Source organism: Aegilops tauschii, chromosome 6 (assembly GCF_002575655.3).
Source record: "Aegilops tauschii subsp. strangulata cultivar AL8/78 chromosome 6, Aet v6.0, whole genome shotgun sequence".
NCBI lineage: Eukaryota > Viridiplantae > Streptophyta > Magnoliopsida > Poales > Poaceae > Aegilops > Aegilops tauschii.
Window position 1 is genome coordinate 45,745,080 of NC_053040.3, and position 19,457 is coordinate 45,764,536.

The 19,457-nt window shown below is 42.5% G+C and overlaps 1 protein-coding gene and 1 pseudogene across 4 annotated transcripts in view; one reads left to right on the forward strand and one right to left on the reverse strand.

The window, feature by feature from the left end:
* The window catches only part of LOC109763428 (F-box protein At5g03970), a 64,768-nt gene that overhangs the window by 6,790 nt on the left and 38,521 nt on the right, over nt 1–19,457 (reverse strand). Inside the window, exon 3 of one of the 4 annotated variants that reach the window (XR_005759250.3) lies at nt 3,402–3,479. The exons of the other annotated variants lie outside the window; for them this stretch is intronic. The gene's annotated coding sequence lies outside the window, so the exon portion shown is untranslated. The remainder of the gene's footprint in view (nt 1–3,401; nt 3,480–19,457) is intronic. 4 annotated transcript variants of the gene reach the window in all.
* Nucleotides 2,993–5,396, forward strand: LOC141025792 (uncharacterized; annotated as a pseudogene).

Genomic DNA, 19,457 nt, shown 5'->3' on the forward strand with positions numbered 1-19,457 from the left:
ATATCACCTTGCGAAGATAAATTCCCTTTAGCTCATATGAATGCCTTGTCTAGGGAGCTGTCTGACCATACACCCTTGTTTATTTCATCTGGAGAAAAGGCCAAAATACCATACATCTGCAAATTTGAAAATTGTTGGCTCCAAAGGGCTGATTTAGATGAAGTTGTCAAGAAAGTATGGTGTAAAAAATTTCCTGGGAAGTCAGCATTGGACCAAGTGCATGCTAAATTAGTGGAGCTTAGGAAAGTATTAAAGGGGTGGAATTGGAATATTGAATCAGTCTATAGAAGACATAAGAAAAAAAATTAATTGAGGAAATTGATAGGTTGGATAAACTAGAGGAAGATGCTACTCTTGACTCTGCAGATAAAGCCTTCAAGTTACAATGCCAATGTGACTTGAAAAAAAATCCTCAAGGAGGAAGATGCTAAATAGTTGCAGAGATCTCATGAGGTTGAGTTGCATGATGGAGATTCCAATACTAAATACTATCATGCTAAGGCCAATGGGAGACATAAGAAAAATATGATTACTAGACTCATACAAGATGAAGGGGTGATTGAGGGGGTAGGAAAATCTCAAGATTTACATTACAGACTTGTACAAGAATCTATTTGGAGAACCAGAGATTACCTCCCTGAACATGAATAGTGTGCGGGTGGACGCTCTTTGGAGGAACAGGAGTTCCTTACCAAGCCATTTTCAATGGATGAGCTGAGAAAAGTTGTTTTTAAAATGGACACTAATAAAACAGCTGGCCGAGATGGCTTTAACATTGAATTTTACCAACATTTTGGGATACAGTTAAGTTTGATTTTTTGCATTATTGGAAGATTTTTATGAAAATATGCTAGACATCGACAGAATTAATTATGGGGTAGTCACACTTATACCTAAAGGTAGTGATGCTAACAAGATTCAAAAGTACAAACCAATCTGTTTCCTGGATGTGTTATTCAAAATCATTACCAAAATTCTGGTGAATAGGCTGATCTTTGTCATTAGGGGGGTGATCAGAAATTCTCAAACTGCTTTTTTGAAGGGCAAATACATTCTAGAAGGTGTTTCAATTCTGCATGAAACTTTGAACTCTGCATAAAACAATGAAAATTGGGGTTCCTTTTAATATTGATTTTGAAAAAGCTTTTGACTAAGTCGCTCGCATGGGTCTCACGGACACGCCCGTGGCTACCCGCCCCGTAGCGCCGCCGGCCTGATCTCCCTGCCACGGCCTCTCCTGCCTCCGGCTGGCCCGAATCAGGAAGCCCCGTGGGGTCCTCTCTTAGTTCCTCCCTCTGCTGAGTTCATCTGTCCTCATTCCGCTCAGCCGCGGCGGATTCGTTTCCACTATCGGTATCCCCTGCCGCTGGGGCATGTGCTCCGGCAACCTCCCTGCCCTTCAACACTCACCAGCAGTGCCCGCTCCGGCACCTTGCTCACAGCCACCGCCTCCAGCTTAGAGGTTTAGGAAGGAGAACTAAGAGTTATGAAGCTTTTCACGGTGGCCGCTACTGCTACGACGCTGACCGCATCCATTGCACCTGCCGGCGCTACGCTGCCCTCGACGACCATGCCTGGCAATTCTAGCCGCAATGGTTCTAGATAAGGAGGATCTGGAACTCGCCTGCACGTTGTCTCCACTGCTTCCAATGAGTTGTATCCGTGCGCATGATGTTGAGGTTGCCATGGATGTACTGCTCGAGGCCCTTCCCTGCAGGAAGCTGCATGCCATGGAAGGGGGACTTTGGTCCGCGTTGCCGCCCCCTGGGCGCCCCTGCTAGCCCCACGTGTGGCCTCTTCCGGGGTAGGCTGCCCGCTGCTTCGAAGAAGTTGCTGCAATCTTCAGCGCCGGTCATCCCTGTCAGTCTGTCGCATACGAAGGTCATCGAGGAGAGGACAAGTTCGGCCTTTTTTATATGTACTAATGAAGATTGTGTTGACACCAGATTTTGGCACGGTCAAGAACTTAATTAATATGGCCTCAAATGGAGAAGTGATCTACATTAAAAAGTTTCGTATTGTCGATATGAACATCTTTGAAGTTTGGGCCATCGCCATCCGATCTCATCTCGAAGACCAAAGTTGTGTTCGAAATACCGAGATTTTGTATTCAGAACACTATTCGGCTGATTACACCCCCAGGACTGCCTCGTATGGAAAAATGATCTACATGAATTGTCTTCGTCTCGTCGAAACAATCGATTCTTGATATAAAAATCATCTTAATCCAAGGTCGTATGCAACCTGTGGAGGCAAAACAAGGTTAGAAACAAAAGCTGCGGAGTCATTTCGGACTGACCGAGTTGTTTTGATAGGTGAGACCGAGTTGGTCCAAAAATTTACTAGAGAGTTGGCAATGTTCACTCGGTAGGACCGAAGCAAACCAATCGGTGGGACCGAGTTGATCCGAGAAATTACAGAAGGATATAGAGAGTTGGCAACGTTCACTCGGTGGGACCGAAACGAACCAATCGGTGGGACCGAGTTGATCCGGGAAATTACCAAAGATTCCTGTCCGAGTTAGGTGAGGGTTTTTGATGTTTCGGACGGAATTTTTAGTCCTTCTCTTGTACGGGGAGTCCAGCCGCCTCATAAATAGATGAGAGGTGACGGCCGATTAAACAACACACAATCGCAAAAAACACATCTACTATTTCATCTACGTTTTGTCCCTCCCTCGTTCTTGCTCCTTCGTTCTTCATCGTTCTTCGTGTTGGAGAGCTGCGAATACCGAGGCTCTAGGGGCGGCTTGACCGACCTAGGGCAGCCCATAGCCGCCGCACTCCCTGACGGGGTCCCTCCCGGGAGTGTGGGGTTTCGGGTCCCCAAAAGCTCTCGCCGGTCGACTTGCGAATCGCGCTTCCGGTGAGACTCCTTCGACGTGAGCTGCGGTGCATCACCCCCGGCGTCGAGGGTACACTTGACGTGTTCGTGTGCGAACACACTTTTTGGCGACTCCGCTGGGGAAAAAGAGTAATCATCATCATCCATCATGGTCGATCTTCCCAAGCCATCTGAAGTGGATGCCGATAACATCATCAAGCCTAATTTTGAGGAATTATCGGCAGAACATCGCCAAGCTTTTGAGGAGTACAAGAAGGCGCGTGAAGAGAAGGAGATGCAGGAGTTCCTTGCTAAGTTCAAAAAGGATCGCCAAGGCAACATCACTTCAATTGAAGAAATCAAGTTTCCTCCTCTTCACAATGAGCAGGTAGAACCGGCTGTAAGCAAAATCTTCTCTCCTGAACAGTCGTCTGAAATTACTACTCTTATTGCTCAGAATAATGATCTTATTTACCAAGCTATCATAGACAATAATACTGCTCGAAATAATACTCCTCAGTCATATCATGGTAGTGGTAGTATGTCTGCTGGTGTGGAAAACTTTAGTCCAACTTTACCTATTTCATCGGTGCCGCCCGTGCCGTTGAATTCTTATCCCAGTCAGACAAACCAACTTGTTGCTCCACCCTTTAATCCTGCCATGAACGTACCAAGTTCAGTGAATCCAACTGCATTGCTAGGTTACGGTTCGGCAAGTCCAAGTGGATTGCTGCCGAACTATGGTACAACATACACACCACCATCTCTTCCGACTAGCACTGTACCAACTATTAGAAATCATATTCACCATGCGCCACAACCACACGCAACGTCACTCAATACGAGTGATATTTTGGCTAATGTCAGAGAGGAAATATCTAGGGTGTTCCGAGAGCATTGTGGGATTGAACTACCTAACCACGAATTTCCAGGAAACCATATCTAGAAATTTTTGATGCCATGCCATGTCCTCCTGGATATAAAGTTCCAGATTTTGTTAAGTTTAGCGGAGAGGGAAAAAAGACTACATGGGAGCATGTTAGTCAATACTTGGCACAATTAGGTGAGGCAAGTTCACGAGACGAGTGGAAAGTACGTTATTTTCCTTTATCTTTAACCAGTACTGCTTTCTCATGGTTTTCTGCATTACCACCCGGTTCTATTACTACATGGTTTCAATTGGAGCAAAAGTTTCATGATCACTTCTACAGTGGTGACAATGAGCTTAAACTATCCCATCTTACATCGGTTAAGCAAAAGCATGATGAATCGGTCTCCGATTATATCAAAAGATTTAGAGATACAAAAAACCGGTGCTATAGTTTGGTGATAACCGAGACAGATTTGGCTGATCTTGTGCTTAGTGGTTTGAGAACTCACATTAGAGATAGGCTAGAAGGACATGAGTTTTTAAATATCAACTAAGTCTTGCAAAGGGCTTTGGCTCAGGAAAGCCGAAGCAAAGATCTTAAAGAGGTGCATAGATATAAAATTGATCGTCCTAAGATGAATATGGTTGAGTATGATAGTGATCACTCAGACGATGAGGGTGATATTTATGCTGCTGAATTTGTTTGGCCATCTAAGGCCAAACCGTTTACTTGCAATGATTTAAAGCCGATTCATAAGAATCGTGATGAAGAGATGAAATTTACTTTCAACATTGCTAAGTGTGATAAAATATTTGATGCTTTGTTGCAAGCCAAGATTATTAGAATATCCATACTTTACCGCCGTTCGAAGAGCTGAAACGGCGTGCTTATTGCAAGTATCATAATTCTTTTTCTCATGCTACTAATGATTGTAATGTTTTTCGACGACAGATACAATCGGCCATTAATGATGGACGATTGAATTTTTCTGAGATGCAAGTTGATAAGCAGCCTTTCCCAATAAACACCATGGATTTGGAGGGGAAGAAGATGTTAATTCGGCCCAATATAGCCGAATCAGCTAATAAAAATAATATTGTCATTGGTGAGCCCAGGAAAAATAAGGAGAGCGACAAGGTCTTGGGGAGACAAGTTGTGCTTGACAAGCAACCCGGTGGCAAGGAGGTAATCAAGATCACCATCAAGAATCCTACACTCGGGGGGCAACCACAAGTGCAAGAGAACACTCATGTCAAATTTGTTAAGCCCAAGAGTCTAGAGGTTGGCAAGTGGAAGACGAATGAAGCTAAAGTGCAGCGCAAGAGAATCAAGCCAACTTTTGATATGCTGTTGTCCAAGTATGCCAATCAAGCGGCCGGTTCTAGCTCTGACCGGGCATTAATTTGAAGCGCTCAAGGTCACCTCCCCGGGAAGAATTTCAGCATCATGCAAGGCCATATGGGTCATGGGCACCGGGACCATGGATGGCGCCACCCCCCTATGCGCCGACATGGGAGGCTAAAATGGAGGATGGGGGCAGCCCCCAATGGCCCCTTATGCTTTTCATCCGGGTTGGGCTGAACCAAGGAGGCCCGTTCATGAGAGGCTTTCTTATCCCACATGAGGCCGTTTGAACAACAGTGTCAATCGGCCAATGCAAGATAATCATGGAAGGGTTGGCAAGCAAGTGTGGCGTGCTAAATCACCAAGTTCTGAAATTTCAGAGCCTGGCAAGCAAAAGGGGAAGAGTACTAGTGCTGAAATTATTATGATAGGCACTAAAGAATTAACAATCAAAGAGCCGATTATTGGTGATAATCTGGTTGATTCTAATAAAGATGTGGCTATTGTCCAGCAAGGTCCCATGGCTAATGATCATGAAGCTAGCACAAGCAAGGCCAAGTCGAGGGATCCAAAATATACTCAGCCTAAGTGGTGTCCTTCCGGTCTGACCAAGGTGTAGGGGAACGCAGCAGAAAACAAAAAATTTCCGACCTACGCACCAGCCCAGGACCACTATGGAGACTGCATACATGGTTTGATCTTTTTTCGTTACCGACTCGTAGCGCAGCGGGAAGTAGAGTCGATGACGATCGGCGGTGCAGATCCCCGCAGCTAGGATTTACAACCTCCCAACCGCGAGGATGTGTACCCTCATCTGCTCCTCAGACAGCCCTCCGGGAGGCGGTCGAACAGCCCCCCCGGACGGTGTCGCGGACAGCCCTTCGGGAGGACCTTCGAAACTCGAACGGTCACTCGGACAGCCCTTCGGGAGGACCTTCGAAACTCGGACGGTCACACGGACAGCCCTTCGGGAGGCACTCACGAACTAAGACCGAAACTACGATCTCTCTACAGAGTTGCGCACATACGGTGTCATCTATCCAGCAGGGCTTCGCCGTCCAGAACTAGTTCCTGCCGGAACCCAGACAGCCTTACGGCTCTACGAAACTCTTTTCGTGGGAGGGAGAGAAGAAGCCAGATAATGCATGGCATGTGTATGAGAGTAAGGGATGGATGTGGAGGGCTGCCCCTCCACCTCTATTTATAGGAAATCCCAAGGGGGTAGGGTAGTTTCACAAAAAACCCAAAATGCACATGAATGAAGTCCTTCCACAAGGACCTAGGAGTGAAACCAAGGAACAAGAGGGTCCCCAAGGGGGGATACCTCATGTGGCCGGCCACACCCCCATGAGGGGCCCAAAAAATGGCTCCTATCCATCCATGTCATCCCCAAGATCTTTTGGAGCAAAGCCCCAAAAGGTGGCTTTCCATAAAGCAACCATAAAGCTGATTTTCACTATTCACGACGACATTTTTCAGCGTCTGATCGAACTGAAAATATTTATGTGGGCTAAGAACATTTCCAGTACCCACTAAAATGATTTTCAACGCGTTCCGAAATAATTCCGGTTTTAGTGATTTTCATCTGCGAAACGCATCTGAAGTGGCTCCGGCGGCTCCGGAACATTTCCGGTTTTTATCTCAGAAAATTCCAAAAAGCTTCCAGAATGATTCTGGCATCCTCCAAGAATTATCAGGCATGTGCCGAAACCAATTTGACTTAATGGTGTATCCCGAAAAAACTTTTCGGTATCATCGAAACTTATCCGATGACCTCTCTCTGCGGTACGATTCCGCTGTCCGAAACTTTTCGGTGTCCGAAACTTTTTCGGTGATTTTCTCTCAGACTCCCTGTCTAGTATTCAGCAGATAGATGACCCTTAAGCGTGTGACCCTATAGGTTCGGTGAAGTATAGACATGACCCGGAACCCCTTCCGATCAATGATCAACATCGGAGCCGTGGACACCCATATTGACCCCTATACCCACACGAATAAATATTCGAGTGAACCTCCAGTTGCCGTGTGCTATTCCTGTTGCTTCGCGATATGTTACAAATACCCGAGGTGAGACATGTTGGCATTCCTGTGGATCAACAACTTGTCCACTATGCTAGTTACCTCGTTACCGGTATTGTTCTCTTTTCTCGTTATCGTGTTCCGGCATCCCCGTGATCAAATCACAAAGTGTCTGGCCAGACGATGATGGATACCGTAACACCGAGAGGGCCCAGAGATATCTCTCCATCGTCGGAGGAGCAAATCCCAATCTTGAGCTATCAAGTTACTTGACACACTTTTCCATGAACCCGTAAGCCGCCGTAATAGCCACCCATTTACGGATGACGTTTAACAAACCCCAAAGTTCATGAAGCAAGCATGAAGAAACTCGATACTCTCATGGTCTAAGGAATCATGCAAACGTTAACCATCTCTGTGTTATGTACCAATAAACTTGTGACGAATGAATCTCATAGCATAACATCAATCCGGGTCGATTCAACACAAATGTTCTCTTAACATTGTGCCCTCAAAGTTGCTGGCATAGACATGCCCATGACCAGGAAAACAGAATCATCATGCAACACTTGAGCTAGTCTTAGAGGCCAGACTAGGAATACTTTTTACCGTTTATTATTCCACACGTGCATTTGAGTCTTCCTCCGAGCCTCGTGGATATTGCAGACTCGAGAATCATTGCAGTTATAGCATGGAACATAAACATAATTATGAACTCGGAGATAAATAATATCATTTATTATTGCCTCTAGGGCATATCTCCTACAGACTCCCACTTGCACTAGAGTCAATAATCTAGCTTATGCTAATGCACTTCACACCTGTGGAACACCGGTGTAAATATGCTTCGCTTGTGGTATAGCCTGATGTCCAACGGATCTGACGACTTCAGTTCCGTGTGTATCTTTGTATGTCCTCGCGTTTTCACGTTTTCACAAAATTCATATTTTGTGTGGACTTGGCTTTGTATGTATGTGAATCACAGGTCGAACCTGGATTCCTCAGACTGAGTTATGGAGCAACTACCTGCAGTAGTGTCCCATTGTCAAAAGCCATCTGGGAACTATACTAAGTTCATGAATGAACTATATGATTCAACATCTTCTTTGTCGCTTCTAAAGCGTCAACATACTTAGCCCTTGTTATAGAATTCGCCACAGTAACTAGTTTGAACAAATTCCAACTAACTGTGCCACCACATTGTGTGTTACACAAAACCCTTAACTTAAATCGAAAATCGCATGGTGAAAAGATGAAGACTATCGATGTAACATTTTACAACGAACTCTTCATGATCTCCGCTTGCAAGAAAACATATCATCAGTACTTACTCTAGTACTCAATGACATCTTTCACTGTTGTCCCACGATCAGTACTTTGATCACTTTAGTATCCATACTCGCAACACCTTGGGAGTATTGGACATATCTGGTTGTTTTACATACCATGGAATACATGATTAATCCAAACACAAAAGTGTGTGGAATCTGCATCATGTATTTTACTCATCAGTGTTTTGGGACACCGAGTCTTGCAAAAACTCCTTCCATGTGACTTTGGCAAGAATCACTCCTTGGCGTTTTAAATGCTAAAAGGTTTTAGCATCTTGTCAATATGTATTCATTGCTTAGCCCCATTAGGTAAATCTATCTCCATAGATCATCATGCCTAATATTGAGGCTATTTAGCCTAAGCACTTCATCGAAAAACTATTTTCAAATGAAGTCCTAATTCGTGTCAAGAAATTTATTTCCAATTACCAATGTGCCAAGCACATAAGGTTTTTAGAAATATTATTACGCTCCCACTTACTTTCTTGAATTACAAGCATCTTCGTTACCCATTGATGAAGTCAAAACCCCTTTGACCATTTCATCAAAACACGAAGATTCCAACTCCATTTTGCTCTCTTCTGTCCATTGCTGGAACTCTGAAGTTTGCATACCTACTAGCATCCTCTGGATCGACAAATTACTTTGGACTGTATCATATACAAGTCCTAGCTTTCATTTCCATCAGATGGAAATGCTTTTATCATCCATGTTTCATATCTCATGATTGAAATATGTAATAATTGCTAGTTCAACCCGAACCGACTTTAAGCATCGCTACGATGAAAACAACCTCATCGTAGTCAACTCTTGAACTTGTTATTTCAACAAGTCGAGCTTTATGGATAAAACATTTTATCCGTATCAGTTTTAAGTTCCATAAATATTCGTTAGACTCTAAGTCTTCCGAAAGGTGTATCAAGGTTTTAATCTTGAATCACTTATATGGAAACTAACTCGGGTTGTATTGGCATTTAGCCAATTCCGGAGTCAGGGCCCATCAACGCTTCCTTGTGTATCGTAGGTATAATGTTGTCTAACAACAATATCACGTTTGCGCACCTGAGAGGTTTGCACGAGCCTTGCCTACGTGGTTCAGCTGCAAGTTCGACCGAAGTTCATACATTTTATTGTAGAGACTTCCGTATCAGTCGCAGTAGGAAACTCTGGAATTACTTCCAAGGTCTCTTTCCTTTGATCTGATGAAGATACTGTTTATCTCGTCGAGTTGCGCTATTCTCCCACTCACCTTTTAGAAAGAACCATTCTCTTTTAAAGCATACCGTTCTTTGTGGCAAACCTATTTGCCTCGGTATAGTGAGGGAGGAATACCCAATGACTTGGGATAACCTACAAAGTAGCACTTGTCTGATTTGGAATAGGTTTGTAACCTTTTACACAAGCCCCATATTCCAAATGTTAAGAAAAGATACAACATGGTTGGGCGTACCATACCATGGCTTCATTTCAACAGACCCGATGTAGCTCTTTTCAGTGTAAAAGCCGCAGTCTCTAAAGCATCACTTTAAAAGGGATAATGGCAAATTTATTTATGTCATCTTTGACCTTACCATGTCATAAATGGTTTGATTACGTCTCCACGGACTTTCCACTTGCAGTGGTGTTCCGGGAGGTGCAAGTTATGAAACCCCTTTCACAACTCATCAGACATTCGCTAAACATGTAACTCAAATATTCCTTTGTGCAATCAAATTGCAGAAGCATAATTTTCTTGTTACAATAACTTCTACTTTATTTTTGAGAACCTTTTGAATGATTTCAAAAGATCCAGACTTACGTCTCATCAAGTAAATATCCACATATCTACTTGAGTCATTTCTGCAGATAAATAAATCCACCACTAACAACACTTATCGAACTACACACATCAAATGTATGATCACTAATAAGTTTGTTGTTCGTTCCTTATGGCCTGTGAACGGTATTTTAGTCACTTCACTTTTCGGAGGAAAGTTGCAAGTGTCAGATGATTCAAAATCAAAAAGACTTCAAAATCCATCATAATGGAATTTTCCATGCGGGTTTCTCAAATGTGACCAAATGTAGTGCCACACTTGTGTGGTATTCTTTTAGTCTTGCGACATTTAGCGTCAGTGTTATGGATGTATCATATTACCCTCAATATTCATAACATACGTCCCATCGATGATGGAAGTATGGCCCTTATGTTATTCATAATACTTAACAACAATTGTTGTTTTTATGAACAACTCTTTTGCAACAAACATTGTGCAATGGGCAAGAGTGTATGAAACTCTAAAATGAATTATGAAAGTAAACCCAGAGGTATTGTATTATTATCAATATTCATAACATACATCTCATTCATAATGAAAGTATGGCCCTTGTGTTATTCATAACATCGAACATAAAAAGTTCTCTTATGAACAACCTTCTTGCAAGATATCTTATGCAATGGGATAGAGTTTGTAAAACTCTAAATGAATTATGAAAATAAATACAGATGGCAATACACCGATGGAAGGTATAGTAACATTTACTATGTTCCCTGTGTATACCTTAACCTCATTTCTGGCTAGTCTTTTTAGGCCACAGTAGCTCTTACAGTGATTCGCAATTGAATGCAATCGAGCGGGTATCTTTGTGATTAACTCACAATACCCAAGAATTAGTGATTAACATGTTTAACCAGAATTCCCAAGAACTATATCTTTGACCAGCCTACTATACAACAAAAACTTGTATGACATTCATACATGAGCTGGATATTCCAGTCATCTTTCTTTCTGCCTTTTTACTTCTAACAGTTTAACTTTTAGTATTTCTCCTACTCGCAAAAGAAGCACCCAACTTAAGAGTGGCGTTAGCCCCGGACTACCTAGGCGTGTAAGTCATACTAACACCCTTTGGACACTTCCTTTCTCTTTAAGTTGTTGTTTTATTCACCTTTCATTATATGATAGGCGTTCTTCTGGATCCCTTTCCCAACAGTCAAATGCATAGTAAACACTTTTACTAATACTTGCAAACAAACATTGCTTTGTTTGTATCTGAAAATAATTTTCAGTTCCATGAATATCATATAACTATCCCAACTTTCGAAGTTTGGGTTTCATGGAAGCAAACATATTGCACTTGACTGAAACGGAATTATAGCTTTTGGATTGAAGGACGAGAGTCACATGATCCATAGCTTTAGCGGGAGGATACGGAAAGCATGCGATAGGACAAAGTCCTTCTCGGCACTTTTGAGGACAATCCTCATATTACGTTACCAATCGTAAAGTTTTAACCAGATATTTAACAGTTATTCAATTTTAATAGGGAAGGTGGAAACGCGAGCCATTATTCTACAACTATTTTGCAAGAAACACTTAGACACTGTTCATAATTAATTGCACTGAGAATTAAACATGTTAATTCAACAGTGCGCTCCCACTCAAATCAATATCTCTCACAATTAATTTTGAGTGATACAAGATCCAGACTTCAATTCATCGCCATAGAATCATCATCTCATAACGGGAATTTTAATCGGTAGGCCAACTTGCCGATCACATCTCTATGTGACTCTTGCTCATCTTTCGATGCGTGTGTTCCGAGCTCAGGACGATCCTGCCATGAACGTCAAGACAACCAAGTGATCTTGCTGCGAGGTCTGATCTCACCCGCCTCACACTTCTCTAATCGTTCGTACCCATGCATCCATGGCGCACCCCGAAAAGATAGGTGCCGTGACGGTGCTACACTTGGGAGAACACTAACTACTTGATATTTTAAGTGAGAGATCACCCTAATAAAAGCGACTACCGCGCAATCAAGAAGGGTGCATCATAAGGGATAAACATCTCAGGCAATTCATAATAGCATGATATGGTATAGCCCTTTCTGACGGAGAAGTATTTCATTTCTTCGTCTTCGGCATTCGCGTCGGTGGTCACCTTCACGAAGATTGCCACCACCTTGTCGATGCACCAGATAATATTGCTATCTCTATAGCTAATAAAATAATGCATTACAACAAGGTTGACACACAGGTCATTAAAATGCAATCATATGGCTCCAGCCATCATGCCGAATCATGACACGTAGGTCATGTTAATCAAATTACATCATATAGTCATCTCATACATAATCGAATTAGTATGAGCACTGCTATACCACATCACATGCACATCCTGCAAAACCAAGTTAGACACCTCTAATAGGTTTATGCAAAATTTTATTTTACGTGGCTTCTAAGGTTTTGACTTAAACCGCAGCTACCAACGTTTTATCATCAAGTATGATTATTCAGGTTGCTAGATTAACATCTCGGGGTGTATGAAACACGGGATAATTAAATCTCGAGCCCCATACTAAACTTCGTCATACGCATGACCCCCGTGCAGATCATATCTGCAATGTCCTTTCATCTGCGAATTTCATCTTTCTTTTGACTACGGCAGAACCCAAAGAACTGATAGCACTTCCATGATCAATCAGGATCACGGATTGCCAGAACTTTGTCAAATTCCACCATGCTGTCTCGAGATTGAGCAAACGCAAATTCTAGGGAAGCAACAAGAACCTCGGGTAACAGATTTCATCTGTCACCCGCATAAATAATTTTCAGCAATAGATCTCATCTACTACCTAATTATATTATACAATACCCATACATCTCCATGTATTCTAGATCGAAACCTACATCTACGCATAGCACGGCTCTTGATGCCACTGTAGGGGAACGCAGCAGAAAACAAAAAATTTCCGACCTACGCACCAGCCCAGGACCACTATGGAGACTGCATACATGGTTTGATCTTTTTTCGTTACCGACTCGTAGCGCAGCGGGAAGTAGAGTCGATGACGATCGGCGGTGCAGATCCCCGCAGCTAGGATTTACAACCTCCCAACCGCGAGGATGTGTACCCTCATCTGCTCCTCAGACAGCTGCGAAACGCATCTGAAGTGGCTCCGGCAGCTCCGGAACATTTCTGGTTTTTATCTCAGAAAATTCCAAAAAGCTTCCAGAATGATTCTGGCATCCTCCAAGAATTATCAGGCATGTGCCGAAACCAATTTGACTTAATGGTGTATCCCGAAACAACTTTTCGGTATCATCGAAACTTATCCGATGACCTCTCTCTGCGGTACGATTCCGCTGTCCGAAACTTTTCGGTGTCCGAAACTTTTTCGGTGATTTTCTCTCAGACTCCCTGTCTAGTATTCAGCAGATAGATGACCCTTAAGCGTGTGACCCTATAGGTTCGGTGAAGTATAGACATGACCCGGAACCCCTTCCGATCAATGATCAACATCGGAGCCGTGGACACCCATATTGACCCCTATACCCACACGAATAAATATTCGAGTGAACCTCCAGTTGCCGTGTGCTATTCCTGTTGCTTCGCGATATGTTACAAATACCCGAGGTGAGACATGTTGGCATTCCTGTGGATCAACAACTTGTCCACTATGCTAGTTACCTCGTTACCGGTATTGTTCTCTTTTCTCGTTATCGTGTTCCGGCATCCCCGTGATCAAATCACAAAGTGTCTGGCCAGACGATGATGGATACCGTAACACCGAGAGGGCCCAGAGATATCTCTCCATCGCCGGAGGAGCAAATCCCAATCTTGAGCTATCAAGTTACTTGACACACTTTTCCATGAACCCGTAAGCCGCCGTAATAGCCACCCATTTACGGATGACGTTTAACAAACCCCAAAGTTCATGAAGCAAGCATGAAGAAACTCGATACTCTCATGGTCTAAGGAATCATGCAAACGTTAACCATCTCTGTGTTATGTACCAATAAACTTGTGACGAATGAATCTCATAGCATAACATCAATCCGGGTCGATTCAACACAAATGTTCTCTTAACATTGTGCCCTCAAAGTTGCTGGCATAGACATGCCCATGACCAGGAAAACAGAATCATCATGCAACACTTGAGCTAGTCTTAGAGGCCAGACTAGGAATACTTTTTACCGTTTATTATTCCACACGTGCATTTGAGTCTTCCTCCGAGCCTCGTGGATATTGCAGACTCGAGAATCATTGCAGTTATAGCATGGAACATAAACATAATTATGAACTCGGAGATAAATAATATCATTTATTATTGCCTCTAGGGCATATCTCCTACACAAGGCGCAAAAAAGGAGATTGCAGCGCATGAGGAGTCATGAGAAGGAGGAACAAGAAGCAGAAAAGCTAAGGGATAAATATTGCAATGAAAGCCGTCCCGTGGTACCCCCAAAACAAGTGTGGAGGCCAAAGCAAAAGGAAAACGTAGCAGCTTCTGCATTGATCATAGTAACACCTACACCACCAACGGAGGACGATGCGGCTAGTATTACATCATCCACTTTGCCTACTACTTCCTCTTCCCTTGAAGATATTTCGGAGTTAGTGGACATGCTTGCGGAAGAAGATGAAATGCTTGATTATGAGTCTACACCGGTTCATGAAGGTATGTATATTAATATGGTGTATTACTTACCCGTTGAATTTCGTGCTACAGATGAAGAAAGGGAAGTAGCTCAGCTAGATTTTGGTCCTAAAAATGCTATATTCGAGAAGCCAAAAGAACCGGTGACGCACTTGAAGCCATTGTTCCTTAAAGGTCATATTAATGGATCGCCGGTTGCTAGAATGCTTGTCGATGGTGGTGCTGTGGTGAATCTTATGCCATATTCGGTCTTCAAAAAGTTGGGGCTGCGTGATGAAGAGTTAATAAAGACCAACATGGTGCTTAATGGATTTGAAGGCAAAGAGAAAACTGAAGCCAAAGGTGTAATGTATGTGGAGCTTACGGTGGGAAGCAAAACTTTGGCTACCGCATTCTTTGTCGCCGAGGTGCAAGGTAACTACAATGTGATATTAGGGCGCGATTGGGTTCATGCACCAGTTTTTAATTCAATGGGTTGATGATGAAGTAGAAGTCATTCATGCGGATAATTCGGCTTGTGTTGCTTTGGCCGATGCATCGGTGGATTGGCAACATCCCAATGCTACTTGCTTGACGGGGCGCGACTTATCAGAATATGATTTTCTTAGCGCCACGAAAAGTGGTTTTGTGCCCGTTTCTTTAAAGCCGGTTGGCGGTAATCGGCTCCAAGGTATGATATATTTAAATGGATCCTAACTCAGAGTGGTTATAGAAACGTCTTGTAGAATTTCGGTCTGATGAGAACGATATGTATGAGTCCATAGAAGAGTTAGATGATATGAATAAACTAAGACAAGGTTTTACATCGGCCGATCCATTAGAAGAGATAGATATAGGAGATGGTTCAATTCCTAGGCCGACATTTGTAAACAAAAATTTAAGAGCCGATCATAAGGCTAAGTTGATCGAGCTATTAAAAGAATATGTTTGTTGCTTTGCATGGGAATATCATGAGATGCCAGGTTTAAGCCGAGAGCTAGTGGAGCATCGGTTACCTATAAAGGCCGGTTTTAGGCCATACAAGCAATCGGCCAGAAAGTATAATCCAAAAACGTATGACCGGATTAAGGAAGAGATCAGTCGTTTGCTTAAAGCTAATTTTATTAGACCTTGCAGGTATGCCGAGTGAATTTCTAACATTGTACCAGTAGAGAAGAAGGGCTCCGGCAAGTTGAGGGTGTGCATTGATTTCAGAGATTTGAATAGAGCTACACCTAAAGATGAATATCCTATGCCAATAGCCGATATGCTTATTAATGATGCTTCTGGACATAAGGTCATTAGCTTTTTTGATGGTAATGCGGGGTATAATCAGATTTTTATGGCCGAAGAGGACATATCCAAAACGGCTTTTCGATGTCCCGGTTTTCTTGGTTTATTTGAGTGGACAGTGATGACCTTTGGATTAAAAAATGCCGGTGCCACGTATCAAAGGGCTATGAATTTAATTTTTCGTGATTTACTTGGTGTTATACTTGAGGTTTATATTGATGATATTGTTGTCAAATCGGATGCTTTTGAATCTCATCTAGCCGATTTGCGCTTAGCTTTTGAAAGAATGAAGAAATATGGGCTGAAAATGAATCCTTTGAAGTGTGCCGTTGGTGTATCGGCTGGGAAGTTTCTGGGTTTCATTATTCATGAAGATGGCGTGGAAATTGATCCCAAAAAGATAGAAGCTATACAGAAAGTAGAGGCTCCAACATGCAAGAGAGATATGCAAAAGTTCCTTGGCAAGGTCAATTATTTGAGGAGGTTCATAGCCAATCTATCAGGGAAGGTTGATGCATTTACTCCTATCCTTCGGATAAAGAATGATGTTGATTTTACTTGGGGGGCAAAACAGCAAGAGGCATTTGATATGATTAAGAAATATTTGTGCACTCCTCCGGTTATGAAAGCGCCCAGGCACAGGGAGCCGTTTAGACTTTACATTGCAGCGGAGGAAGGTGTTATTGGTGCCGTTTTGACTCAAGAGACCGAAGGAAAGGAGCATGCTATTACTTATTTGAGCCGACGCTTATTGGACGCCGAGACAAGGTATACATTTATTGAGAAATTATGCTTGCACAAAATTGAGACATTATCTAGTGCTTAGTACTTGCATTATAGCTTGTCAAACCGATGTCATCAAATACATGTTGCATAGGCCAATTCTTAGTGGTAGAATTGGCAAGTGGGCTTATGCTTTAATTGAATATGATTTGGCTTATGAATCTCTGAAATCCATGAAAGGCCAAATTGTTGCTAATTTTATTGTTGAGCATCGGATTGATGACAAACATGATATTGATATAAACCTTGTCTCATTAGTACCATGGAGATTATATTTTGATGGTTCAGTTTGTAGTAATGGCCAAGGTGTTGGTATTGTTTATATATCTCCCGATGGTGCTGTTTTTGAAGCTTCATGCCGCTTAGAATACTTTTGCACAAATAATCAAGCCGAATATGAAGCATTGTTATTCGGCTTAGAGATGTTGCTTGCCATAGGTGCTACACATATTGAGGCTTTTGGTGATTCGTTATTAGTAGTGCAACAAATATCCAAAATCTTTCAATGTTTGGACGAATCACTTAATGTTTATCTTGATAAATGTCTAGATATAATTTCTACTTTGGATTATTTTAGCATTGCTCATATATCTAGACATGACAATTGGAGAGCAAATGAGTTGGCACAACAAGCATCCGGCTATCATGTTGATCGTGGATGTTTCATATTTCTCAAAGGCTGATGTATAGTCTTGCCAACATAGGGGAGGCCGAACAGAAGCCCACCGTTTCGGCCACTAATGAAATATTTAATACAGGAGAAAATCAAGACTGGAGGAAGCCCATTATTGATTATTTGTGTGATCCTAGTAAAAGGGTGGACAGGACCATTCGGCGTATGGCTTTCAAATACACAATGAGAGATGATGGTCTCTATCGCCGATCGGTTGATGATGTTCTTTTAAAATGCTTGGACGAGGACCAAGCGAGAGTTGCTATGGGAGAGGTCCATGAAGGTATTTGTGGCACTCATCAGTCGGCTCCCAAGATGAAATGGTTACTACGACGTGCTGGGTTTTATTGGCCGACAATGGTTAATGATTGCTTCCGATACTATAAAGGATGTGAAGCTTGTCAAAAGTTTGGTGATATTCAGTTAGCTCCCGCTGCTATGTTACATCCTATTATCAAGCCGTGGCCTTTTAGAGGTTGGGGATTGGACTTTATTGGAGAGATTCATCCTTCTTCTTCAAAGGGGCATCGGTTCGTGTTGGTGGCGACTGATTATTTCACTAAATGGTCTGAAGCAATACCACTCAAAAATATGACTCATACAGAGATAATTCAATTCATAACTGAGCGCATTATTCATAGATTCGGCATTCCTCAAACATTAACTACAAACCAAGGTTCATCCTTTGTGTCACATCAAGTTAGAGAATTTGCCGAGTCATATAAGATAAAGTTGCTCAATTCCTCTCCATATTATGCCCAAGCCAATGGACAAGCTGAGTCTAGCAATAAAATATTGATCAAGCTCATCAAGAAGATTGAGGATAATCCAAGGAGATGGCATGAGCTACTGTCCGAAGCTTTGTGGGCACACAGAATCTCAAGGCATGGTGCTACAAAGGTAACTCCATATGAGCTCGTATATGGTCAAGAGGCTGTTTTACCAGTGGAAGTGAATTTGAATGCTTTGAGAATAGCCAAACAAAATGATTTATCGGCGGTGGACTTTTATAACTTGATGATGGACAATATTGATGAAGTCGCCGATAAACGTTTGGTTTCTTTGGAGGCCATAGAGAGAGATAAGTTGAGGGTGGCAAGAGCTTACAATAAAAAGGTGAAGTTGAAGACTTTTCAAGTTGGCGATCTCGTGTGGAAGGTGATTTTACCAATTGGTTCGAAAGACAGAAAATTCGGGAAGTGGTCTCCAAGTTGGGAAGGTCCTTTTAGGATTACAAGAGTGGTTCCCGGAAACTCATATTTGGTGGAATCTGTACAAGGCACATTATTACCTCGAGCTCTCAATGGCAAATATTTAAAGAAATATCACCCAAGTGTGTGGCAAGAAGCCTAGATAGGCAATGGCCGATATATCACTATCGTCCTAAGCAAAGACATGGCCGATAAATAACTATCGCCCTTAGTATAAACATGGCCGATACATAAGTATCGTCTTGAGAAAAATAAATGGCCGATGGAGTGTTGACATCGTCCTTAGAACAAATACATTGCAAATTATTTTTCGGCACGCAAGTTTTGCCGAAAAACAGGGGGGCATGTGTTGACACCAGATTTTGGCACGATCAAGAACTTAATTAATATGGCCTCAAATGGAGAAGTGATCTACATTAAAAAGTTTCGTATTGTCGATATAAACATCTTTGAAGTTTGGGCCATCGCCATCCGATCTCATCTCGAAGACCGAAGTTGTGTTCGAAATACCGAGATTTTGTATTCAGAACACTATTCGGCTGATTACGCCCCCATGACTGCCTCGTATGGAAAAATGATCTACATGAATTGTCTTCGTCTCGTCGAAACAATCGATTTTGATATTAAAATCATCTTAATCCGAGGTCGTATGCAACCTGTGGAGGCAAAACAAGGTCAGAAACAAAAGCTGCGGAGTCATTTCGGA